This window comes from Hippopotamus amphibius, chromosome 7 (assembly GCF_030028045.1).
Source record: "Hippopotamus amphibius kiboko isolate mHipAmp2 chromosome 7, mHipAmp2.hap2, whole genome shotgun sequence".
NCBI lineage: Eukaryota > Metazoa > Chordata > Mammalia > Artiodactyla > Hippopotamidae > Hippopotamus > Hippopotamus amphibius.
Window position 1 is genome coordinate 30,330,723 of NC_080192.1, and position 26,519 is coordinate 30,357,241.

Sequence of the window (26,519 nt, forward strand, 5' to 3'; positions counted from 1 at the left end):
TGGCTCAGGCGGGGCCCCAGGTCAAGGGCGCCCCAGTCAGCCTGCGGCCCTCATCGCTCTCCAGCCTCCACAGTCGCGGGAGACGCCCGGACCCGCGCCGAAACAGCAGCTGTGACTGACGGAGTCACCGCCCCGCGCGCCCGAGCCACCCCCTCCTCCCCCTCCCCTCCGCCCCGATACGTCATGGAAACACGGACGTCAGAGCCTCTCAGCCAATCGCTGGCAGCGACTGGAGGAACGGAGCGAGCGGGAGGGGGCGGGGGCAGCGGCCCGCCGAGGCGCTGAGCGGAGGAAGAGAGGGAGGGGCGCGCGGAGGCGCGAGTCCCCCGCCCCTCACTCGCGCCACCCTTGCCCCACCGCGCGGCAAGTTCTAATCGCCGGGCGCGCGCTCGCCAGCCGGGGGCGCGCTCTCCGGGTCCTCCCCTTAAACGCCCTCTCTGCGCCGCTGGGCTCCTGGTCTCCGTCCCAGTCGCGCTTTCTCGCGCGCGCGCGCGCGCGCCTGCCCGCCCCCAGGCTCCCCGCGGGCCGCGTCACGTGACCGCGCCTAGCCAAGGCGGCAGCGGCGGCGGCGCGAGCTTCGGCGGCGGCGGCGGCGGCGGCGGCAGTGGCAGCAGCTGCGCCGCCAGCGTGGAGCGGGAGGCGAGAAGGGTGTGGAGAGAAGGGAGCGCCAGACCGGAACGGGTGAGAGCTCTCCTCCCCTGGCCTCCCCCGGCAGTCTCGCAAGCTACCCGGTGCAGACGGGGCCCCTGCCCGAAGCTTCGCGCAGCCCCCCTCGTGCTCGGCCGTCCGCTCTCCGGGGGCCGCGGGCCCCGCCCTGAGCGGGCCGGGCTGCGGTGCTCGCGGAGGGGGCTGCCCCCCGCCCGCCACTGCCTTTGCGGACGGCGGCGTGAGGCCGGCGGAGCTGCCCGTGCGGAGCGCGGCGCGCCCTGTGTGCGGCTCTGCGGAGCCCGGGAGGCGGGTCCTGCGGGGACGCGGGCGGCCACTCGGCGGCTGCCGGGCTCTGGGCGGGGGCCTGCCCGGGCGCCGCCTCCTCCTCCGCCTCCGCCGCCGCCGCCGCCGCCTCCTCGCAGTGCAGCGTGAGTAGGGAGCCCCGGCTGGTGGATGCCGAGCCTCTCGGCTCCGCGGCCGCCTCATCCTCGAGGTGCAGCCTAACCTCCGCGTGGCGCCCCGAGTCTTGCGAGCCGCCTGCGGGCGGGCGGACGGACGGAGGGAGGACCGAGCCCCGCTTCCCTGCGCGTCCCGCGGTCCTCGCCGCCCCCTCCCCCGACCCTCCTGCAGCCTCCCCTTCCTTTCCCCTTCGGAAAATGGTTCCTGCCGCCGGGCGAGGTGAGTGGCGGCCGCCGCCCGCCCGCGGCGGGGGCGGCGGGGCAGGTCACCTGCGAGGGAGGCCAGGCGGAACGCGGAGGTCGGGGCGTCGCGGCCGGGGGGTCCTGACAGCCGGGTGCTCCGTGGACGGAGCGGATTCGGGGGAAGTTGGCAGGGGCGTCCCGGGGCCCCCTCGCAGGTTGCCTCCCGCCGCGCCCGCCCCGGCAGATCAGAAAGGTGAGCGGGTTCCTCGGCCGGCGTGCGCCTCAGCGCCGGGTCCAGCCGGGAGTCCCCGCCCAGGGCTCGAGGGACGCGGTTCGGGGCGGGGGGGGGGGGACTTCGCGTCTACACCCGCAGCTCTTCGGCTTCTCCGGGCTGCCTCGGCCGCGCCATAGCCCATCCTGCGGCCGGCCGCCCCCGCTCCGGCGTCTGGTGACCTTGAGGGCAGCGGTGCCCGGCACTCCTTCCCCGCGCCCCGGGAGGGTCACCCTCTAATCCCCCACTTCGGCCCCGCTGGCGCTCTGCGGGCGGAGAGCGGGGCCGGGGTCGGCCCCCGACTGGGGCTGGTCGATTGATGTGTGTCACAGCGGACGGTGATTCCCCGGGAGTTGGAGGACCGTCTCGTCTTTCTCCCGGCGTCTCTTGTCTGGCCCCCCAGGATGTTCGCGGTTGCTTCCGATTCGCGTTCTTAGACTTAGTTTAAAAGAAAGAAGGGAAGAAAAAATACCCTGCGTCGTACAGCCCGTTTTTGGAAGGGTCAGTAAGAATCGCATTCCAGTTGCGGGGGTGGGGGGGTGTGCTCCCTGTATTGCATCCTGCGGGAGAATCCTGTGGGTAAGCTAGGTAGCGACCCCTGGTTCTGCGCCGCGGTCACTGGCCAGGTTGGTGTCTGTGCGCATTTCGTTCACCAGTTTTCTGCGGGACTCGCAGCGCTGGGAGTGCTCGAATCCTGTGCGATGCGGCGGTGCTTGGTGCGGAGGGGAGGGCGAGAGGTGCTGAGGGGGTCTTTAAACCTTCGGAGGGCTCGACCCTCCTCTGCACGCTCAATTTTGCTTTTCCTGGTGTTAGAGCTCAGCAGACAGCCCCCTTTGGCTGCTCTGCATGCTACTTTTCTGGGTTTATTAATAATCTAATGGCTCCTGTTGGTATCGATTGCTGTTCGTGATAAATTAGTTATATGGATTTTCCTTCATACGTGTGTAGGTATATGCATATATCTGGACTGTCTGCCTATCAGCATGGAAGTCTTTGTTGTGTTTAACCTCCCCCACCTGAGGACAGTCTTATTTTAAAATAAAGCTCTTGCTCAGCGTGGGTGTATTTTATAATAAGAAGTACTTGTAAGGATCTGCTTTGTATGAGGCTCTCCTGGGGCAGAGGGTGTGTAACCCTTTGGATAGTGGCCCACGTGAGTGAATGAAGGGCCTTCGTCGCTTGCCCTGCTGCCAGCCTTCCGCAGACTCCCTGTCCTCGTGTGTGGCAGAGGCGGATTGGGGGATTTAGAGGGATTGGAGGAGAATCTGCTTTTTGTACTTGAGCATTTCATTTGGGTCCCTCTCCCCATCTTTTTTCTTTTTTGTCCTGGTGAGTTCAAATTTGAGGTAAATAGAAATATTTTCCTTAAAGAGAGCCTTTGAGAACCAGTGTATGAAATGGGCTTATTTAGTCATGATTTCAGGGGGACGTTTTAGTTTCTACCTTGCTTTGCGTGAGACAGTTAAATTGTTGTAATTAAGGGTGGATCTCTGTCCTGATTTTGGCTTGGTGTAACTCGAAGATCTTTGAAAAGTAACACTTTTTTCCTACCATATAGTCTGCAAAAGTGAGTCACAATCGGGTGAATTGAGGACAGAGCGCCACCTTTAATTTAAAATTTCGGCATTTTCTTTTATTAAAATGGTGAAAATTCAGAGTACACCTTCTTGATTTTTGTTGCAGTTGTCATACTGGCATCCCCATTTAGATGTATAAGGTGAAATTGTCTTCATTTCTCTATATTCTACAATTCCTCACTCTTTTAGGGGGGTTTCTGCAATTGTATGGGAAATCATGGTTTTTTAATTGAAGCTTGGTATTTAATGTAGAACTCTGAGATGAGGTGAGAAACCAGATTTAGTTTCTGCTTATGATAAAATAATAGGGGCGATGATAGTCTGGATCTCCTTAGGAAAAGAAATAAGTAATAGCTTCATTGGAAACATATTTAAAACTAGCCGTTGCCACCAAATAAGGGTACCCGCCAGCATGATAGTGGTTTTATAAATTTGTTTAGCTTCTGTGCTATTAACAGATTCTAAAGTAAACATGCAAAATTATTAACCTTGTTTGAATAAGGTATAGTAGTTTTTTTGTTTTTCATCGTCCAATAGCTTGCCTTTTATGGTTTGACTGCGAGTTTTACAGTTACTTGTTTTTAAATAATACAAATGAGAATTTCCAGCAGGAGTACTTACCCTCAAAGTTATTGAAGACCGTATTGGAAAAAGTGGTTTCTGTGTATGGCTCTTCTCAAATGTATCAATATCTTATATAAAAATAAATGGAGCTTTTAATGCTTAGGAAACAAATGCTGTAGTGACAGCTGAATGGGGGAGATTTCCTTTCCTGACCACTTGCTCCCTCCTGTCCCTCTCCCTCACAAATCAAAAACTTAAGGTACACTATGTTTTTAGACACAGGATACCTTCTGATGATTGTGACTGCAGATGTAACATAAAGAAAAAAAGATTTAGCTTTCAAGTATGAATAAATGTGTGAATATTACAAAATATAGTTTTAATTACAGTCCACAAAATCGTTAATTTCTATCTGCATTTAATTTTTAATTTCAACTCTTGCGATTTCTTCATGGACTGTTGAGCTACAGATAGTTTTATAAGTTAAAAAATCTGCTTGAGATGAAAGGTAGTTTTTGCTTTTCAATCTGTGGAATATGGCCCCAGGTTAAAGGACATCATTTGAGCAATTAGGTGATGTATGCAGAGTAATTATGCATTGTTATGCATATCTTGATAGAATCCTTGATTTGGGGGTTAAATTTACCAATTTCCTTTGTCGGACAGGTATGTTAACTTCATTTTGTGTGTAACATTCTCTTACCATGTGAATTGAGTTGTATGGGTCATCAGGTTTTAAGAGGAATGACCAATTACGACTATTGGTGGTCTTTTGCAATATGAACAAAAAGGTGTGTTTGCCCCCTTTTTTTCGTTATGTTTTTATCTATACATGCAGTTGAAACTGGTCTTTTTCACTTTCTAATTCTGGATTTTTGTAATGAATGAGCAAGAAACTAACGGAGTAAGGATCAGGAAGCAGAAAATTAAGTTTTTGCAGCTTGGCTAAGAGTATTTATTTGCCCTGTTGGAGGGAAATGGTTATTTTCTAATAGGTGTCATGATATATAGAAGAGTACTGTGAGAGTAGCTTATTTTGGAATATATAGAATCTGAGGTAACATTGAAGGAAAATGATACAATAGGTACGGGAATAATTTTCAAAAAAACTTAAAAAGATTTATTTTTTAGATTTTATAAATATTTTATACACACACATATACATTGTTGTCTTGTTAAAAATTTTTATTATGGAAATTGTCCAGCATGTGAACATAGAATAATATACTTAGTGACTAGTTTTGACAGTTATCAATTCATGGAGCATCTAATTTCATTTCTATTTTTACATAAGAAATAGATCTATTATAAATGAGAACATAAAATAGATGACTGAATTAAATTCTTGTGTGTTATATTTATAATTTATAGGACATGTACAATAATGTCCAATGTCTGATTGAATCTGAAAGGTCAGTTCATTGTTTCTGTAGTAGTCTGTTTCACAGCAGGCACCTAAAGATAGTGTCTCTCAAATTTTACTCTTAATGGTAATGCTTTTAATTTATAAAATGCTTTACAGTATTTCAGAATGTGTTACATACGATCTCTTTTGATTTTCACAATAAATAATTCTGTGAAATTAGTAAAGTAGATAGTTGTACTTTTCTTGTTTTTTAGGTAGGTAAAATGATTTTTCAAGGCCCTAAGGTCATATAATCTAGCCAGCAGCTAGATTAGCCAGAACTGGATTCTAGGTGCCTTCTAGTTTTTGCTTCATTGCTCTTTCCATTATACATGTTTATGTAAGTTTATGAAAGTTATAAAAGTTTATGAAAATCAGTTTCTGACCAGAGTAAATTTATTAGTGGAATATAAACAGATTTGTTTGGGTTTAACTTTTTAAGTTTAGTCGTTGCTTATATTTGGTATAATGTAAGCAGTTCATACCCTGATTTGCTTAACAGCTGAGTAAATGAATTTGGACATATTTGAAATACTATATTTTTAATACTGTGGATTGGATTATTTTTAAGTTAGGAATTTTGTTTACAAAGACCTGTTAGTCCTTGAAATGACTAGAGGTGTCTTAAATCTTGAGTTAAAAATAAAGCGGCCTATAGTTAAAGTTTCTTCTTTTAATTTCTGCTGTCATTTTTTCATGCATTTGTTTTTTTCTGCCACAGCTTATTTGTTACCTAGATCTTTTTGAAATATTAATTTGGTATGTAATGAAATTTAGTTTTAGAAGGTCCCAAGTGAGGAGATTTTAATTCTCGAAATCCAAAAACTTGTTATTAAGCTCACAAGGAAGGTGGTGGTTCTGCAGAATGTGCCCAGGAGGTTCACCTGGGGGAGTTACTGAAAGTGCAGATTCCCTGGCATTGCCCCTGCAAATCTGATTCAGCAGGTCTGGGTGGGGCCCAGTAGTCAGCATTTTGAAAACTACTGACGTTGAATTTACATCTTGATTCAAATTATATTACGTAGTAGAGATACCTTTATAAAGTAGAAGGACGTCATTGATTTATTTGACTTTGAACATAGTGCTTTCAAGTAGTTTTGACTATTGTAGCCAAGTTTGATTTGTGGACTTGGTGGGTTTTGTGACAATTGTACAACTGGTAAATTGAAAATATTTTTGTTATCTGTGTGCACTGTCTTCTTTCAGAAGATCCATTTATGGTTATTAAGTTACTTATTAAGCACTGTAAAAGTTCTAGGCGGAAAATGTTCTTTTTTTGTTTTCATGCCCCAGTGTCTGCCATTTCCAAATGACTTGAACATGGGGGCTTATTTATGTATAATAATGTATGCTGTGTCAGTACAGTACTGTATATTTATATACATATTATATGCTTTAGTCTACCTCGTGTTAGAAGGAAAGACTTTGGATGTTCTTTCACACTAAAAGGACATACATTGGTGGATGAGTAGTGGTCCTTATTAATTTCAGTTAACAAGTAGCTGTTTCTTCAAAAAAGCAGGTTAGTCCTTAATGATTTTTCAAGAATATCAGTGATATAAGACTAAGTGATAATTTACCATTCTGTGCATGAAAACAAGGGTTACTGCGGTTTTACTTAAATATTAAATAACAGTTTATATAGTTCAGCAATCTGCTGTAAGATCCATTTGATGTAAACTGATCTGACTTTTTAAACTATTTTATCTGATATTATATACTGTACCCCAGATGGATTACTTTCTATTTAAGACCAGATTTAAAATGTAATTGTTTTTGCTTCATTTGTGACACTACAATAAGTAGCCTGCATTTGTTTTTAAAATCCATTTTATAATGAAATTAATTTCAAAGCAGGTCCATCTCAAGACAGTGCTGAACATTTTTTTGTTCATTTGTTCCAAAAGTTTAGGCTTGTTGTCTGCGCTTTAGAATATATTTAGGAATCATGGGTTATAAGTTACTAATGATTGTGGAAATCGAAACTAACCACGATTTCTGGCAGAGAGATCCAGATAAACTATAGGTAAACCTTTCACCATATTCTTTTAAGGCTTTTTTTAATTAAAATTTTCCTAAGACTGTGTTAATTATTCTAAATACTATGCAGTGTTTTTAGTTACCTCTTTGGTAAGAATATTACTTGGTATCTCTAAGTACAATAACTCCCAACAATATGGTGTCTCAAAATCCAGGGTACCTGCTTTGTGTTAATATTTTTCTCACTTGGGTCTGTGGAGGAATAAATAAAGATAGTTTTGAATGGACCAGTGCTTACATTGTGAAATCTGAGATTATACTCCCTAACTGTAAACTAGTATGACTACTGTAAAGACCTCACAAATTTAGAACTAAAAGTTGTGTGTTCTGAAAAGTAGATCTTAATAAGGATTTGTCTGTTTAAAAGATGCTTTTTAAATAACTTGGTTATTAACAATGTGGATTTATTGTTCATCGTATTAAGTTAGTGAGTTAGTTTGCTCCCAGAAGGATTTTAAGCAGTCTTTTACTCTCAAAATTCTCAGATCTGCTGCTTTAATCTACCTTTCATATTTGTGCCAGAATTTTTTTGTTTTTAAGTGGTTTTGCTGCTGTCATTTCTTGACTAAAACTCAGTGGTTCTTCATTTTTCTCTTTATCAAGGTGCAACTTGACTCTGAAGACCTTTTATAAAGTAGCTCAGTATTTTCTGAAGTGTGTTTTAGAACACTGATTCTAAGAAATATTAATAGGGTTTTTATGGAGGGAGAGGGGCAAAACCCAGATTCAAGATAGGCTGGTTTATGCAATTTCCCATTTGGGACTTGTCCCATATTTTGATATGATAACAGGCACTGAATCTATCTAAATGTGTTTAATGTTTTAAAAGCTCCCTGTTTCACAGACTCCCTTTTAGTGGGGCATCCCCCCGTTACTTCTCTATATTACTTAACCAGGATCACTGCTTTGCACACCTCCAGGGGGATGCTGTTCACAGTACCATTCATGTTTCCTGGAGTTGAGAGCAGTGCTGCAGTACTGTACTGCTGCTGACTCCTCCCTGCAGGACAGTCATGTCTGGCAGTCTCCTGCATACACTTTTCTCATTCCTTTTGCTGTGACTTCATTACGTTTTTCCTCTCACTTGATGGGACTCTTGATCTTGTCTATCTAAATGTTCCCATCCTTCAGAACTCAGCATTCATCTACTTTTCCCAGTCACCACTCATTAACTTTCTTGTCTGAATGTCTCTACGTTTGTAGTCTGGGTTCTACACTTCCCGTGTATTGTATATCCTTTTTGTCTTAGTAATTGCATTTGGGAATAATATGGGAGTTCGGATAAGAACATGAGTTCTTGAGGATATATAGAGTTTTATCCCACAAACGTTGAATCAGTGTTTTTCTGACGTATTGATTTAGGATTTAGACATTGTGTAGCTTGTGTGAAGGTTAAAGCGGCTGAGGTGGAGGAATTTTTCTTGGAGAATTTCTAGAGTTTTTACCTTTGAAATTTTAACTTTGCTCAGATGGATTCATAGGACAACCTGTTTTACTTCTGGAGGGCAGCTATATTTCCTAGAATGTTGCTTAGGACAACAGAATTTAGCTGCTATATAGGAAATCTTTTCTTAGTTGCAGTGTAGCAATTTGTCCATTTTAGACAAATTATAGTAGCGAAAATCTGTCTTAAAATGACCAGTTTCATTTTTCTTTCAACTTGTGACATCTTTTCCTTTCATCAGCATTGATGTTCTTAAGATGTGCTTGTTGCATCTGTAATCCATTAGCATACTGCATGATGTAAAATGCCATAATTTGAAGCATATATTACAGTCTAAAATTTAAAATATGATACCCTTATAGTTACTGTTTATCGATAGGAAAACTCTTGGAGCCAAGTTTTTAAATGTCTGTTTGCTGCAGGTTCTGATTTTCTGAGAGTTCGTTTTCATGAAATGAGAGTGAACTGCTGGCTCATGACCTGATGCAGGATCACTGTAGGCATCAGGAAGATATGTAGATACCTGGTCTCTTTTAAAGTTTAAAGCATAACAATGTGGTTATTCTTCTAACTGCCTTCCTTAGGTCGAGGCAGGAAAGCATGTACATGAATTTATCCTTTCTGTTGAATGCTCATGTAGTACGTGGAGTCATAATTTGAAACATTTAAGCAGTGAATGATTTATATAGATTTGATAGGTAAGCAGTTAAAAAGCTGTTATAGTTGTAAGTACTCGAAAAAAAGTTGCTCTCCATAGATTATTCACTTTCCAGTGTTTAGCTCTGCTGAAGCTGTACCGGTGTACTGCTCTTGAGTATTCTCCCAACCCTTTCACATTTTATAGACCTAACTCTTGGTAAGGTATTATAGAAGGAATTAATCGTTTATCAAAAGAGGAGTGTAGAACGGTTTTAGTAGCAAAAAAAAATAAAAGAAATCTGTGAAGGCAGACATCAGTGGAATCAGCAAAAGTGAAATGGGTTAGAGATGATCTTTTCTTACTGGATTTTGATGTTTTTTTACTGGGACCAATATGGATGGCATTGGCATATACTTTATGCTGCCTTGCTTATACTTAGAGTTATGTGAAATTTGCAGTTCCTTTGCTATAATTCTGTCCTTTTTTTCTCTGCTTATGCCCCAAATCAAGTGAGTGATGCTTTAACTACCCCTTTTTGTTTGTTTAAAAGGTGAATCATCAGTGATATGCTGTTTCATTCACAAAGACAATTTAGCTTTTCAGTAAATCTATTTATCTAAGACTTCCAGTTAAAGAAGTGTCATATCACTGGCATTTAGCCCTGTTGCCTGTCAGAGCCTGCTACAGTGAGAGTGTGAGGTTACAGTATTCATCAAGATCCCCAGCCTCCTTCCTTCACTTTGCTGGCCAGAGTTGAAGTGTCTTCTCTGAGGACTCTGACTAGCTCAAGGGAGTGGACCTAAAGATTCTGACATTGCCTCTGTGTGTGCAGGAGGGGCTCTCCAAAGAGAATGTCCCCGTCAGATCACCCTACAGTGGACTCCATAGAAAGCCCCACGTGTGAGTCAAGAACTCCTGTTTAGCTTATCTGTGTCCTCTTCTTTTCTCTCATAATTAAAAAAAATTTTCTTGTTACAGGCTTAAAGCATAATTGACATACAGTACAGGGCATATATTTAAAATGAGAAACTTGAGTTTTGATGTATGTATACTGCAGGGAAGCTCCTGCCACAGTGATGTTGATGAGTCCCCCTAAACATCCCTTGTGCCTTTTTGTAATCTGCTTTCCTCCCTCTTCCTCTCCCACCTCCTTCTTTCTTCAAGCAACCACTAGTCTGCTTTCTCTCGTTATGGATTAATTTGAACTTTCTGAGGTTTATGTACATGGAATCATAAGGTATGTGTTCTTTTTTGGTCTGGCTTTCATTCAGCGTAATTATTTGAAATTCATCCATGCTGCATATAGTAATAGTTCAGTTCTTGTTACTGCTGATAAGGATTTCATTGCGTGGATATACCGCAGTTTGTTTACTCATTTACGCATTGATGGACATTTTGGGTTCCAGTAACTTACGGTGTCTGTTCAGATCTTTTGTCCACTTTTTCATTAGGTTGCTTGTTTTATTATTGAGTTGTAGTTTCTTTATATACTCTAAATAAAAGTACTTTGGGAAGAAGCATGTGTGCTTGTGCTGGGGTGGAGGGAGGAATGGTGTTTAAAGAGATGTATGTATGTAACACCTAAAATTGAAAAAGCAAACAGGAGCAATGCAAGTATTATTTGTGGAAATGGAGTTAGGTACTGAAACGAAAGGCACCTGGTTCTTGTTGCCTCTGAATGGAAACTGGGTTAAGGGACTAAAAAGACTGCTGATGTTCATTAAAAGCCTTGTAGACCTGTTTCAGTAAACAGGCTTCATGCATGTATAAGTTTGTCGAATATATGAGTGGAATAAGTTTATATGTGTGGATAAGCCAGATATGTCCCCTGTTGTTCATTTCTTGTGTCTACATGCATTCTTGTGCAACTGAGATGCAGAATTCAGTATTACTTTGTATAAAAGAATCCATTTTTACGAAAGCATAAGTGAGCAACGTGGACTCGACTGAAAACTTATTTAGGGTAGCCAGTTCACTTAAGTTTCTGGATTTCTTCCTCAAGTCTTCCTCCACTTTGAAAGTTCGGATTTCTCCCTCCTTTATTATGTAGAACAGTTGGCTGCCTTCTTTGGTTTCTTGAGTTTACTCTGGACTATCCCTCATCATCACCACTACTCCACATGCACCCCAAACAGCTCATAAAAACATATGAAGACTTTTTTTTCAAAATAGTTACATATAGCCATGTCCCTAGCTAAAAGTTTGGTATATGATTTCTCCATTTCTTCATCTGGATAAGTATATATTCTTCTTAATGTTAGCATTTAATCCTGTGAAATGTTAATTTGCAAGAGACTCTTTAATGTGTTAAGGAGTACCCTTCTGTAGGTGTGTCTTAACAATTTACCATATTTTAAAATTCCACCCCCATCATTAATTTCCTGTCTTCCCTTTGAAGAATTTGATATTTGACAGACTTTCTTCCTCCTGCTCTTTCTTTGAAGGAAGAATCTCAGAGGGAGGCGGCAGTCATTCCTTAAGAAATGCTGGAATTCAGAAGAGAAGAACAAAAAAACCTACGGTTCGTTTGTCAAAGTGCCATGAAAAATAGACCCGCTCTAAAGCACACTAGTTACTTTGATTAGATAAAGGGAATTTAAAAATATTGAATAAAATGAACACTGGCGTAGCTGTAGCTGCTTTCTAGCTGCCAGATACTATTCCAGGTAACTTACATATATTAACCTGTTTAAATGAGTAGGTTCTGTGGAACTTGGGGGGAAGAGAGTCTCTACCGAAAACGATGAAAAGGGTTTTTAGTGGTTTTAAAAGAGAATCCTGGAACACAGTGACTTACTTAACTTTTCTACCAGTTTAAAATGTAACAACACTGATTGTGTAATTTTGGGGACATATAGAACAATGTAGAAATGAAACAAAATCACTACCTCTGAGAAATGGCCAGCTTTAACATTTTAATTTATTTTTGAACTTTAAAAAAATTTGTACACCTGTTAACATGCTTGAGATAATGTAGGTATAATTGTGTGATTTTAAAAAGCTTTATATCATTTTCTCCTGCCATCAGTTTTTTTTCATTACCATCATTTTAATGAGTGTGATATTCCATCCCATGCTTAGTCCCTTGTTAGTGGTTGTTTGGGTTTTAAGTTTTTCTCTTATGTTAAATAATCCTCCAGTGAACATCTTTCTTTGTAGATTTTATCTTCGTTTATGATTGTTCCCTTTGTAATTACTGTTTAAAGGATTTCAGTAGTTAATCTTTTAAACATTTTCTGCCAACCTCATTGCCGAGAGGCTGGTTAGGTATTTGGGATTCTTTGTCCTTTCCTACTATAGTTCGTGCCACTCAACTTCTAGATCTTTGCTTTACTTTCTCAAATTCTCATAGCCCTCTTAAAAATTTATAATCTGTTGTTGTTTACATGTTTGACACCTCCAAGAGATGTTCAGTTTGAGAGTAGGGACTGTTAATCTTTTTATCACTCGCCTCTGGCACAATGCCTTTTACCTGTGATGTTCTTAATGACTCTCGAATGAGCATCTTGTGTCTGGTGTTGAGCTTGAGTCCACTGAATTCAGACTCTGGTAAAATGCTTGTTTTGTCTCTCCTTAGAAACTGTAATATGCTTGCGGTGAGACTTTGTCACAAGGCGCTCTTTCTTTAAACTTAAGCTGAATAATAGGTCAGCTGAATCATACTATTGAAGATGAGAAATATTTTGTTATAACTGTGCTATATAAGTTTAATTCTTTCTGAAACAGTGCCACCATCCTTGCTTTTAAAGGGTAAAATAAGACAGACTTTACTCAGTGGAGTAGAATACTAAGAAGAAGCCCATAGAAATGGATGTTACTTTTATTATTATTATTAATTTCAAAATGCTGATAAAATTTTTCTGAAATGTTTTTTACAGAGGAGAAAATTCTACAAAATTTGACATTAAGCTTTTAAGTACCAGTGTATGTTGAATTAATCCAAAAAAGTGGAGGTTCTGTATTTGTATATGAAATAAAACTTTAAAGGTTTAGGAAGGTGTCCTAGCAGGCTCTTCCTGTGACATTGTTTCTGACTTCTTTTTTTTTTAAGTGCTCGGACTTTGAGCGGAAAACTTAAGATTCTGGATACATAAATTCCTTCAAAAAATAGTTATGTGATCACTGTGCTAGACAGTAACAACTGTGACCTGCCAAGAAAGAGAGACTGTTATGCAGAGCTTTCAGTGCGTCTCACTTGGTATGTCCAGTGTTCCTTCTTGGTTTCCTTTTTTGTGCGGTGATTCATCAGGTGCTATATGCTTCCAGAGAACCAGTGTTAAATGTATGCATATGTCCCCTTCCTGGTCTTTGACCTCTTCCTATCATGGATAGGGATATATTGTTTCCAACTACTCTTAGAGAAGAAAGTCTTTTGGAATCAGCTGTCAGAAGCTTCGTATTGCAATAGTTTTGCTACCATTGTTTCCTATTAGAATTCTTGATAGTGATCTCTCTCCTTATGTCACTATTACTTTTTAAGGATTGTTGTTTGGTTGGTTGGTTTGATTTTTTCGTTTGTTTCAGTTGCACTGATCTCTGCTTGTATTCCACATACAACCAAGGTAGAGAGCCAGACTGTCAGTTCTGAGTTGTGTCATAATCTTGGACTTGCCCCTGCTGTCTATCTATAGATTCAAACTGAATGTTTCCCCAAGCTGAGGCTGTATTGGTGAAGGTCTTTGTGCTGAAAGAAGGGGAAACTCCTCCTTTGAGGAGTTTCTTTGGCTGTGCCCCTCCAATATATTCAATACTAGGTAGCCCCAAAAGGCAGAAGCTGCAGGGAGTTGAAAGGAAGAAATTTTGAGTGGTTTTGGGAATCTAGAGAGATTATACTTTAACGTAAAGCTGCAAAGAAATTAGAGTCATCAAAAGTCACTAGATTGTAGCATTGTTGAGGACTTTAAAGATGACAGCTGCAGAAGCGGGATGTGCAGGGGAGGGAGAACAGGATAGATTATGTAGCTGGTTGAATGTAATTTATATTCAGTTACTAGTTAGACATCAACATATATATTTGAATATTTAAAGCAGGTTTTTTTTTTTAAGTGCTGCCTCTTAATTACTTAGAAAAATTAAAGGTGTAAAAGGATAAAACTATCATGACATTCCCCTAATGTGGAAGTCAGTGAATAATGGTGGTCTTGTCATGGAATGCAATTTAGTGGATTAATTGCCATCCAAAATGCCTCTGAAAGGGAAAGAAATGAAAGAGGAAGGAGATCAGAAGAATGGGGAGAGGTGTGGGATAGTTTCTCTCCTAGCCTGAAGGCTATTATTTATCTAGCTTCCTGAACCATGTAAAACATGTAGAAAACCAGGAAGTTGGCAGATAGGCCCTCTTAGAAGCCAGGAGTCCATGCATCAGACTTCTCAGTGCCTCACTCCACTTTAGGTATTTAGTTTGTTTACTACTGTTTTAAATAAGTTTCTATAGCATTTTGATAACTGGTTTCCCAGCACACTGCAGATGGAGCAGATTTGGAGAAACTAGAAAGGTTGTTCAGAAGCAGGCATAAGTATTTTTAAAAAAAAATTGAAAATTGACATTGTGAAAAAGGTTTTTAAAATTAAAAATTGGAATTCACAAAACTTAATAGCCATGGAAAATTTGGTTCAAAAACAGTAGCTCTGTGCTGCTACCCTCATCTGGACTAGTCATCTTTTAGGACTCGTCATAAAACTCCTTCGTGAAGTCCTCCCAATCTCTCCAGAAAATTGGATGCTTCTCTCCTGGCACTTACTGAATTCTCATGTGTCCCTTTAGACTCTGAGCCCCCTGTAGGCCCCCATCTCTGCTGTCAAAGTGATCACCTCAAGTCATTCCAGGAGTTCTTACTGTGATACAGACATGTATTCTGTGACATATCAATACTTTGTACCTCATATTTTGTCTGAGTTCCTCATATTACAACATACTGCTCTTTCTTCAGGACACACTTTAAAAGCCAATCCTCTGGTGAGGCATTCCCTTGCCTTCCCTAGGCAGGGTCATTTCCAGGTCTGTGATGCCATTGCTTTGTATTGTCAGTGTTTCCTTGATTCTGAAACATTCATTAGAAAATAAATTACTCAGCTTATTGTATGTCAGTTGCATCTCAATAAAAGCTCTTAAAAAATAAATTACTGACTTAATAATAGTTGTGGAAAGGAAAAGGAAAAAATTAAATATACATACAGAAATACTTCTGCTAACTGACAGAAGCACATTATAGGCATATTCCACTTTCTTCAGTATAGAAAAATCTGAATCCAAGCCTTTTCTGAGCTTTAAGTCATCTAAATTATTCTGGCCATTTGTAACATGTTGCTTTTTATAACCTAGATTCTGTGATCTTAATCTTCTTAACACCTTTACAATTGACCTGTAACTTCATAACTTAGTGTGTAGGTTTTGTTTGCATTACCTATTGGTTTAAACTCAAGTTTTGGGTTTTCTTTTAATTGTCTTCGTGTGTTTTAATTTTTTTGTCTTTAACATAATAGTAACTGAGTGTTAATGCATAAAAAGAGAACACTGCCCTTTCTCAGTTTGTTGATTCTGTGGTTTTTCCAAGAGGTGGCAAATTCTGTTCCTTTAATTGCTTTGCCTGGCATGAGACAAACAATCTGTGTATAAACTAGCTTTTGGTTTCAGTGTTACTTCTTCATTATAAACTATCTGAAAGATAGTTGAAGCAAAAATTGGGGATTCAAATTCTCATCAGCTCAACAATGGTGGAATTTCCTATTTTATAGGCAAAAAATGCTGGGACGTGGAAAGAATGGTTTCTGAAATATATTTAAGCCAAAGAAATGTGGTATTTCTAAGATATCTTTTATTAGCTTATATTTATCTGTCAAGTTCTACTCCTAGATAAACAGAGTTCTTCAGGGGTGAGGTCTAAGTTGGTGGTTGTCTGCATCCCCGGGACCTAGCATAATACCTGGCACAATGTAGATCTGTAAATAAATAAATAATCCTCAGTGATGACTTGCTGGTTTAATTATGTTTGGCTTTTTCAAATTGTCCGAGATAATTTTGTGGTATGTTATTGAAAGATTTGTGTGTAAAAATATTAAACTTTTTTTTCTTTATAAGGATAAACTTCAACTTATGGCAGATATCTCACAACCTGATTTTGCTGCATAAATAAGTGGTTTTGACATGAAGAGTTTTCGTATTATACTGGTAACAGTCACAGACTTCAGACCACTGCTTTAGTTAAAGAAAATAGATTTGGCTTACTGGGTTTAATATTTGAGGTCATGAGGATAAAGAATCTGATTTTCTTTGATCCTTAGAGAATTAATTGTGTCAGAAGCATGTTGCTTGTAAGAGTATCATATTTATTCTTCATAGCCGCCCTCCAGCTAAGACGATGACTTCTTTTTCTGGAGATAGAGAAATGAGTCAGTTCACCTGCCCAGGTGCCTAGTAACAGAGAAGGCCTGGGGGCCCAGCTGGCTAACCCCCCACTCTGCTGCTCTTTCCACTGTATACTGTTGAGCCTCTCACGTGTTACCAGAAATTTAAAGTAATGTCAAGGGTTAGGTTTTTTTTTTTTTTTTTTTAAATTTTCTTTCTTGGAGTTCAAATGTTCTTGGATGATTTTTGGCATGCTTACCTCTTTACCTAAAGCTAGATGAAAGATGTATGGGAGACTAGAGATTTGGCTTCTTCTCGTTGTCTAAATACTGACTACAAAAAGCCAAATTTAAATCTAGTTCTGCTTTGGTTGTAGGAAGTCTGTGCCACACACTTAAAGTGACAAGACTTGATATCATCTTAATCTTAAAAGGAGAATTTATGTTACCAGAAATCTTAGGAAATAGTAATTGCTAATGAAGTGTGGTATGTCTGATGATATCTGGGGAAAAAAGGTCTGTAATAGAAAAACATAACATTGGAGATTCGAGAAAGCATTCATGTCAAAATTAATAAGTGGTAAATAATAATTGGCAAAACATATTTATCAATTTTTAAAAAGCATTATTCCTTTGAATTCATTCCACAAGATTGAACAATTCATTTGGGTTTAGAATGCTGACATTCTAGAATTGATTGATGAGATTCTGTGTTATGAAATATTTCCTTTCATAGACACTTGCCTCTGATAAACAACAGGTTCTGTGATATAGTTTTTTTAACCAATGTCCCTATAACATATGGTGTGTGAACTGTTCACTTGTTAATGAAACTTATCTACAGAATTACTCTTGATGATGTATCTTCCAAAAAAATGAAGATTTGCTGTCATTGAGGATATTTTCTTTTAAAAATGCCCCAGACTCTAAAGGAAATTTCAAAATAGGAGTGCTTGAAATGTTTTTTAGCAATGACAGCCTTACTAGGATGAAATAACATAATTAATTCTTAGTGTAAAAATAGATATTTTTAGGCTGTATATTTTGATACATCAATTATTTCTTTATAGTCATACTGCATAGTCATAGTAAGTATCTAGGACAGAGTCTAGACTTATTAGATGCTTAGTAAATGCTTACTGAAAAGAATCCAACTATCCAGAAAGCTCCTAACTGACATTTCTAGACATACTATGTTTAAACTATAGAGTCAAGCTGTCAAGGTGAATTTATTTCAAAACGTGAGTTCCGGGTTTGTCATGGGATCAGTACTAATTCGGGGCAGACCATTATAATTTTGGTATTCATACTGTTCTACAATGACATTTAATATTTAGAAAACACTTCCTAAACTTCTGTGTACATAACACTGTGTGTGCTGTGTGTATGGTGTAGGATAGGAGATGAAGGTGAGGATACAAAAGAAACATCTCCCTAATAGCTTTATGATATGTTGGGTATGAAAGATAAATATAAGTATTTCTATAACAAATTAAAGAATAGATGAGGATTAAGAAGCCATATTGATGGTTTATATAAAATGTGGTGTGTATGTATACACAATGGAATATTATTCAGTCATAAAAAAGACATGTTGCCATTTATGACAGCATGGATGAACTTTGAGGGTGTAATGCTAAATGAAATGTCAGAGGAAGACAAATACTGTATGATCTCACTTATATGTGGAATCTAAAAAACAAAACAGAATGAACAGGCACAGATTGGTGATTGTGGGGATTTGGTGGGAGGCAAATGGGTAAAGCTGGTCAAAAGGTACACACCCTGGGGAAGTAGTGTATGTGGCGTGGGGACTGTAGTTAATAATCCTGTATTGTATAGTTGAAAGTTGCTAAGAGAGTAGATTTTTAAAAGTTCTCATCACAAGAAAAAAAGTTGTAACTGTGTGTGGTGATGGATATTAACTAGACAAGTGGTGATCATTTTGCAATATATACAAATATCGAATCATATGTTCATACCTGAAACTAATATAATGTTACATGTCAGTTATATCTCAATTTAAAAAATACTGAGTATGGGCCATTTGGAATAAGGCAGCCTCCGAGCTGCAGATACGAATTTGTGTTCTTAAGTTTCATCTTAGAAGCATGAAGGCTATTAGTTCTATTATTAGTCTGGGGCCAGGAAGGCAGGTCATATGGTAGAGGCTATTTTACAATTCATTTCCAGTGTTTTGTAAGTGTTGTAAGTTGGGAGACCAGAGTGCAGTGAAGCTTAGCTATTGGAAGACCCAATTTCCTTCTGAATCAGAAAAATTAAGCATAGTTAGTGTTTAGACTACTTTTAAAAATTTGTTTGTAAACTGGTAATGTTAAATCAGCACTAGAGTTGCCATATTTAGCAAGTGAAAATACAGGCCATTCAGTTAAATTGAATTTCAGATGAATAATTTTTTAGTATAAGTGTATTCCAAATATTGGATGGGATGTATCTGTACTAAAAAGCATTTATTGGTTGTCTGAAATTTAAATTTAACTTGTTCTGTATTTTACTCAGCAGCCCTATTAGAACTTGACAAGACAGGCAGTAACAGAATGTGAATCTTTTCTCTAAGTTGTAAAACAGGAAGTTGAACTATAGACCATACATAGGTTTTTAAAAGGATGCCAGTATTGAAAACAAAGTTTGAAGGGCACCTGTTCATTGCCAATCAGAACAGAGAGGAGGTTTTTGGATTCCGGATGGAAACAACTGAAGTCAGTATGGTGAAGCAAGGTTCTGAACCATTAAAGTGAACTTGAAACTGACTTTACATTGTGGCTCAGCTTCAGGCTTCTCATGTCTTTTCTGGTAGAGGAGACTATAGGCAAAAGATATGAGTAGTCTTAAATCCATGGAAGGGAACACTGATGTTTTTGCACTTGGACTGAGAGAGGTAATGAGGGGCAACATTTCGAGGGCAAAGAATTTAAGAGCTTATAAGATCTTAGAGAACTTGCTCCAACCCTTTGTTTTAGATGAGAAAACTGAGACCTGGGGACCCCACAACTTGCCCAGGATTACACCGTGAGAGTGAAAACCCAGGTCAGAACCCCATTTTAGTGCCCATTCCACTGCAGTGTTTAGCTCTTCTGAACTTTGACAAAAATAGTATCCGTTCAACAAAATACTTGAGTGCCAGCTTTATATTGTCTCTGGTACAGCTTCAGGTACTATGCTGGGTGCTGCGTTAAAGCAGGTAGTCTCTGTCCTGTATAAATGGAAATTTATTGTCTTTCCATTTTTTTTTTATTGTAAACAGTTGGTGCTCAGTGAACAAGATTTAAGATGAAGTGGCTTCATTAACATGTGTGATCCAGAGCTAGAATTCTGACAGTTGATCCCTGAAGCTTTCTCCCCTGTTCTGCAGTTTGTACTAGTTGTGCAAAAACTACTGTCCCCAGATATTTTATAACCAAAACATCTGTGCAACTGGTAATTGTTAACTGTTCCTCTATAAGTTCACTCAGTTACCTTAATAATGAAGAGTAATATCGATGAGACCTCAATGGTTGTATGAAACAAAGTGTTATAAATTCATCCCCTGGTAGACTAAACAGGCAGAAATCTTGGCTGAAGGCCTCAACATCATCTAGGGTTAGATGCCCACCAAGGACCGTATTCTGGAATGATGTCTGATTTGTGAGGGGAATGCCTTGGGTGCTTATAAGGGTTCTCAGTTGGTCAGCACTACGGTCCTGATTTTCCTCTTCTCACTTGGAGGAGAGTATTCTTACGTGTTCTTGGGCTTTTTTTTTTTTTTTTTTTTTTTTTAAATATCGCACTTAGTATTCTGCATATGACTGAATTGATGGAAAACATAATCTTGCGTGTACTACATGAGTTTTGCCTTCTTATTTTGACATCCTTCACTGGTTTCCAGATATGTGAAGCATATTTGGTTTGATTTAAACATTGAAAAAGCAGATGCTATTCTAACTTGTAAAATCTAGCAACTAAAATCTCTGGGTGAGTAACTTTTATTTGAATCCCTTGTTGAACCTATCCCCCCAAATTAATGTTTTTCTTTCTCAGGAAATACAGTGTATGGGGTAAAACTTAATGTTTCTTTTATTCAGATGCCCCACTTTTATAATTTTTACTATCAGTTCTTCATCGGATGATGTACAGAAAGAGGAAGAATGATCCAAATTTATACTTTCCCAAGAATATTTAAAATGTTTTAGAAATGAATCTCATTTACAAACTTGACTACCTCTTTAAATTGGAGCAAAAATTTTCTAATCAGTAACTATTCAGGTTAAATTGTAATTAATTACATTTTAAAAAGGTATTTTGTGTGGTAGCATCTTTAAGAGAGAATAGTACTGTCAATATTACTTAAATGGGGAAGGGACTAGGTGGTTAGCTTTGCTGCTTTCATAACTTCCTGCCTATCAAGTTGAGAGAGGCTAATCATTTCTAGAAAACATAAGTAACTCCATAAGGGTATTATGTTAAGTTACTTATGGATATATGGTAGAGACAGGACCATATTTTTATTTGGATTAATACCCAGTTGTTTTCTCTTAGTGTGTATGTGGCCACTGTGGTGGCACTTACTGCCAGTTTGGCTAAGCGTATTTGCTCTGCGTATCTGTGCGTGCACACACACACCACTTGAAATATGACACTTCTCAATCATATAGTTTTATGTTGAGATTGAACATAAATATGCTGTGCACTGACGTAGGCGTAGTGAAGCATATGGAAAGGACCTGTGGCTGGACAGTGCTCTTAGGCTGGCTAGGCTGTTGATGAATATGATTGGTTGGCTAATATTCATTTATTACGTGTTAGTATTTCTTAGTGAAGAGGGTACTCAATGTAGCTCTCTTTTTGCTAAAATTTTCTTTTAGATTTTTTTGGAAGGTTTAGTGGTATGCTCCACATCACATTTTATTCCATGTAAACTGGATAAAAGGGGAAATGCATTGCGATTTTAAAATTCTTAACTATGAAGTGAACTAAAGGTGAGTGTGCTCAAAGGCATGTTGGTTATCTGGCATTCTTGTAGGGGAAAATAGGGGACAAGAGTTTGAGAAAGGGGTCTAGTCTTTGTACAGACAAGTAAAGAACAGACCAAAGTTAAATTGGGATGGATTGTAGATACTGGAAGCAGCACCATGGTGTACTTGGAAGTAGACTTCTGACAGGTTAAGCTGCATTTGCTTCTGATTTATCTTCCCAGGGGAGTGGGGTAGAAGATAGCCCTTCCTTTATCATCTAAAAAGAGTGAAAGATTGACTCAAAGAACAAGTTTTACAGTTGCCTTAGGGAACTTCAGACAGTTGTCTTTTAACAATGGCCAGTATTTTCAATTTATATCTAAAGAAAAAAATCAAAATTAAATATTGCTTGAGGGAAAAGGGAATGTATTAGTCTTCTAGGGCCACTATAACAAAATAACCACAGGCTGGGTGGCTTAAACAACAAAAGTTAATTTTTCTCACAGTTCTAGATTCTGGAAGTCTCACAGATCTAGGTGTTGGCAAGTTCACTTTTCTCCTGAGGCCTCTCTTCTAGGCTTGTAGATGGCTGCCTTGCTTTGTGCCCTTATCTGGCCTTTTCTCTTCTGTGCACCTCTCTGATTTCTCTTCCTCTTATAAGGACACCAATTCTGTTGGATTGGGCCCCACTTTTGTGACCTCATTTAACCCTAATTACCTCTTTAAAAAGCCCTATCTGCAAAGACAGTCACCTTTTGGGTTAGGGCTTACACAAAAGAATTTTGAGGAAAGCAGGGAAAGCAAAGAAATTCACTCTGAAGTGTAATTTTAGTCAACTAGAACATGGTTCTCAAATTTTAGCATGCATCAGAATCAACTGGAGACTTGTTAAAACACATTGCCGGGTCTCACCCACAGAGTTTTGATTTAATAGGTCTGGAGTGGGTCTGAGAATTTGCATTTCTAACAAGCTCTAAGGTGTGCTGATACTGCTGGTCTCCAGATCCTGCTTTGAGAATCACTGATGTTGTATTTCCCATTTGAATTGAGAGTCGTTGCTGAAGAATGCCCCCAGAGTCCCCCAAGGAACTCTCTCCTTGGGAAGGGAGTGATTAGATGGACTGAAGTGAGAAATAGAAGACATAGTGGGAATGTCGGGGAATTATTGGTTCTGCTCACCGGCCATCATGTTCTCTCTCTATAAGTTAAAGAGACATTAGATTGGATGTTAAAAGCAAGCACTTCTGTTGTCTGTTATGGGAGGAAAATTGACTCTAGACTCGATTGTTAAGGAATTGAATTCCGAGAATATTTATAACATCCTTCAAATTTTGCTGAAATGTCCCCCTTTTGGTGAAGCATTCCCTGACCATCCTATTAAATTGCATCTACGAATTCAAAGACTTTATCCCAAGAAAAGAGGGCAAAGGCAGATGCTGTAGTGAAAAATACAAATTAGGTAGAGTGGTGCCTGAAGCTTAGAATTTAATGTTTACTTAGTTTAAGCTGACTTTTGGGTTGAAGTGTAGGCAGTGAATAAAAGTGGGTTGTATGTACTTCAGAAATTCATTTTGTTGCTTTAGGACTTGAAACAAATTTTCTCATAGAGGTAGAACTTTAAACAGTTGGCCAACAAAATCCAAAAATGAAGCTAAGTCACTAGTACTAAAGTAGCCTGAGATCCAGGAGCCCCCATTACATTAATACGGAGTAGCAGGCAAGAGGGAGAGAGGCCACGTTCCCTTTCCTCATCCAGTCTCAGGTGGACCAGGAGAGAAGATTAAATTTTACAGTGTGAACATAGAGCTCTGTATTAGATGCTCCAAAATAACCTAGCTTTTCTTATAAAACACTGCTCTTGGTGTGGCTGATTTTAGCTGGGTTTTGAAATAGCCCTAAGTCATTTTTCCCCTCATCCTTAGAAATTCTTGTATTTTAAGAAGTGTATAACATGTATATGTGCATATATATGTTTCATATACATAAATATATATATATATGAAATTGTGGATTCGTGCTGACAGCTCCCATACCAGTCCAGCCCACAGGGCTCTTCTTTGCCTTCCCCCACTCCATTTTTTTGTGTGTCTCTCTACTTCCACAGGGAGAGTTGTAGCTCCCCACACGAACATGGAACATCTACATCCATGCCACTGTGACAGACAGAGGTACTGAGAGAAATTTAAGACTGTTTACAGTCCCTTTTCCTCTAGACCAAGGTTATGTAGTAAAAGTAGTACTGTGTCTGCAAGTTAACTCGCACCAGCTCCCCCACCCCCCACACGCACTTTCAGAGTTGTCGGTTTATTCATTTGAAATATAGTTGGGTTCATTTACTTATGTTGTATTCTCTTTTAACTCCTCCCCTCAACCCGTTTTGTTTCAATTTTATATTTTGAGTATGTAGAACACTAATGTGCTTTCAAAAGTCAAAACTACACACAAAAAATATATATACTCGAAATAGTTTTTCCTTTTCCCTACTACCATCTCATCCCTGCTCTTTTTGCAAGTAACCAATTTTTTTGTCTTCTGGTTTATTCTTTCTTTTCTCAAAAATAAACAGACGTGTATCATTTCTTATTTCTTTTCTTATGCAAAATGTGGTGTATGCAGTCTGCTTTTTTCCCTACTCCATATATCCTGCACCTCTCTCCATGTTGGCTTGTAGACAGTGTCCTCATTTTTTTTGTTGTTGTTTGTTTTTTTGTTTTTTAATAGCTTCGTGATATTCTGCCGTATGTGCTCTGCAACCACTCTCCTATGTTTGGACATTTTAGGTAGTTTTCAGCATTTTGTAGTTATAAAATAATGCTGCAACAAAGGTGCATGAGTATTTTCATGCTGTTAAGGTAGATCTTCAAAGTAAATTCCTGGGACATTGCTGATGCGAAGGGTCAGTTAATAATATTAATAGTTTTATTGGCAATTGTCAGGTTAGGGATGAGCCATGCTCTGGTTATCTGTTGCTGCTTAACATACCACCCCGAGCTTAATTGTGGAACATTTCTTTTGTTTTGCTCCTAGATTCTAGGTCAGAAATATAGGTAGGGGACATGAGAGTGGCTTGTCTCTGCCCCAGAGCCTGGAGCTTCCAATGGGAAGTCTCAGATGCCTGGGAGGTGACGAGAAAAGTTAGAGGGTAGAATTATATGGCAGCTTCTTTACTCGTATCTGGCGCCTGGGCTGAGATGACTGAAGTTGAGCTCAGTTCAGACGTCAACCAGATTATGTACACATGATCTCTTAGTGAGCTTGGGCTTCTTCACGGAATTGGCAGCCTGGGTTCTGAAAAGACATACGTGTCAGGAGAGTGAGCATTCCAAGACAACCAGACGGAAGCTACATGACCTTTTATGACCTAGCTTCCAGTCCCATAATGTTGCTTCTGTGGTACTCTTTTGGGGGAAGTAGTCACAAGTCTGTCCAGATTCAAGGGTAGGGACGTGAACCTCACTTCTCCATGGGAGCAGTGTTAAAAAAATTCACAACTATGTGTTACAACTGCCACATGACATTTTGCATACATTGCTGATGCATTGATTGTTTCCTCAAAGCCTCACCAAACAGTACATTTTCCAACTTTTGAATTTTTGTTACTGTGTATGGTGAGAAATGGTATTTCACCATAGATTTAATTTGCATTTCTCTTATAAGTGATATTGAACGTCTTTCCCTGTGTTTAAGGGCTGTTTTTGTATTTTAGTGAATTGTCTGACTTTTCATTTTTCTGTAGGATATTTGGTCTTTTTTTCCCTCAACTTAAAAAAATGTCTTCAGTGTATAAGGGAAATTAGTCCTTTTTCTGTGATGTTGCGCATACTTTATCCATATTTGTTACCTAAGTCTTAACTTTGCTTATGTTGTGTTTTACCATGTAGTTGTTTAATTTTGTGGTCAAATTTATCAATCTTAATTAATGCCTCTGAATTTTAGAGTCATGAATGCCTTTCCTTGTATTCCAGTCACAGAGGGATTCGACTGTGTTTTCTTCCAGTTTTTCTTATAGTTTCATTTCTTTGATCCATCTGGAATTTAATCTTTTATGGTATATGGAATGCTTAAATAAGATTTTGTCTGTCTAAATAATTATTCATTTGTCCCAATGCAATTTACAAAAAAGCCCATCTTTGCCTCTCATTACTCTCAAGTGATCTGAGTTACCACCATTGTCATATACTACTTTTAATATGTAGTTGGGTCTATTTCTGGACTTTGTATTCTAGTCCATTGGTCTAACCATGTATCAGTACCACACTCTTTTATTCATGGGGACTTTCCAGTACATTTTAATGTCCGGTGAGGCTAATTTCCCCATCATAGCTCTTCTTTGCAGTGTTTTCCTGTCTATTCTTGTGTGTTTATTTTTCCGTATAAACTTCAGCATCAGCTTGTCTAGTTCCAGAAAAAAAGCTTGTTGTTTTTATTTGGATTGCATTACATTTACAAATTGACTTAGGGAAAACTGACATCTTGATGATGTTGAGATGTCCTAATCATGAACAAAGAATGTCTACCTTTGGTTAAGTCTGCATTTGTGTCTCTCAGGAGGGTCAGGGTTTTTTATATAGATTTTGAGCACTTGTTATTAGTTTATTCCTAAGTTATTTACACAGTTTATTCCTAAATTATTTTTAATCTTGTTGGTTGCTATTGTGATGAAATTTTCCATTAAATCTTCTAATTGGTTATTAGCTGTGTATAAAAAGGCCATTGATTTTTGCATGTTAATTTTAACCCTTGTGTCTTACTCAGTTGTTTCGTTATTTAGTTTTCATTGATTCTCTTGGTTCTGGAGTTTAGGGTCTTCCAGGTAGATTATCATGGCATATTTTTCTTTTCCAGTTCTTATAGCTCCAGTTTTCATTTTTCTAATTCATTGGCTAATGCTTTCAGAATGATGTTAAATAGTGGTGGACTATTTCCTAGTTTTTGATCTTATATCAAATGCCTCTAGTATTTTCCAATTAATTAACTGACTTTAGGATTGAGA

General features: G+C 39.3%; 1 protein-coding gene across 1 annotated transcript in view; it reads left to right on the forward strand.

The window, feature by feature from the left end:
- Nucleotides 1-454: 454 nt before the first annotated feature.
- The window catches only part of ATP2B1 (ATPase plasma membrane Ca2+ transporting 1), a 115,193-nt gene continuing 89,128 nt past the window's right edge, over nt 455-26,519 (forward strand). The window contains exon 1 of the mRNA XM_057742793.1: nt 455-681. The gene's annotated coding sequence lies outside the window, so the exon portion shown is untranslated. The remainder of the gene's footprint in view (nt 682-26,519) is intronic.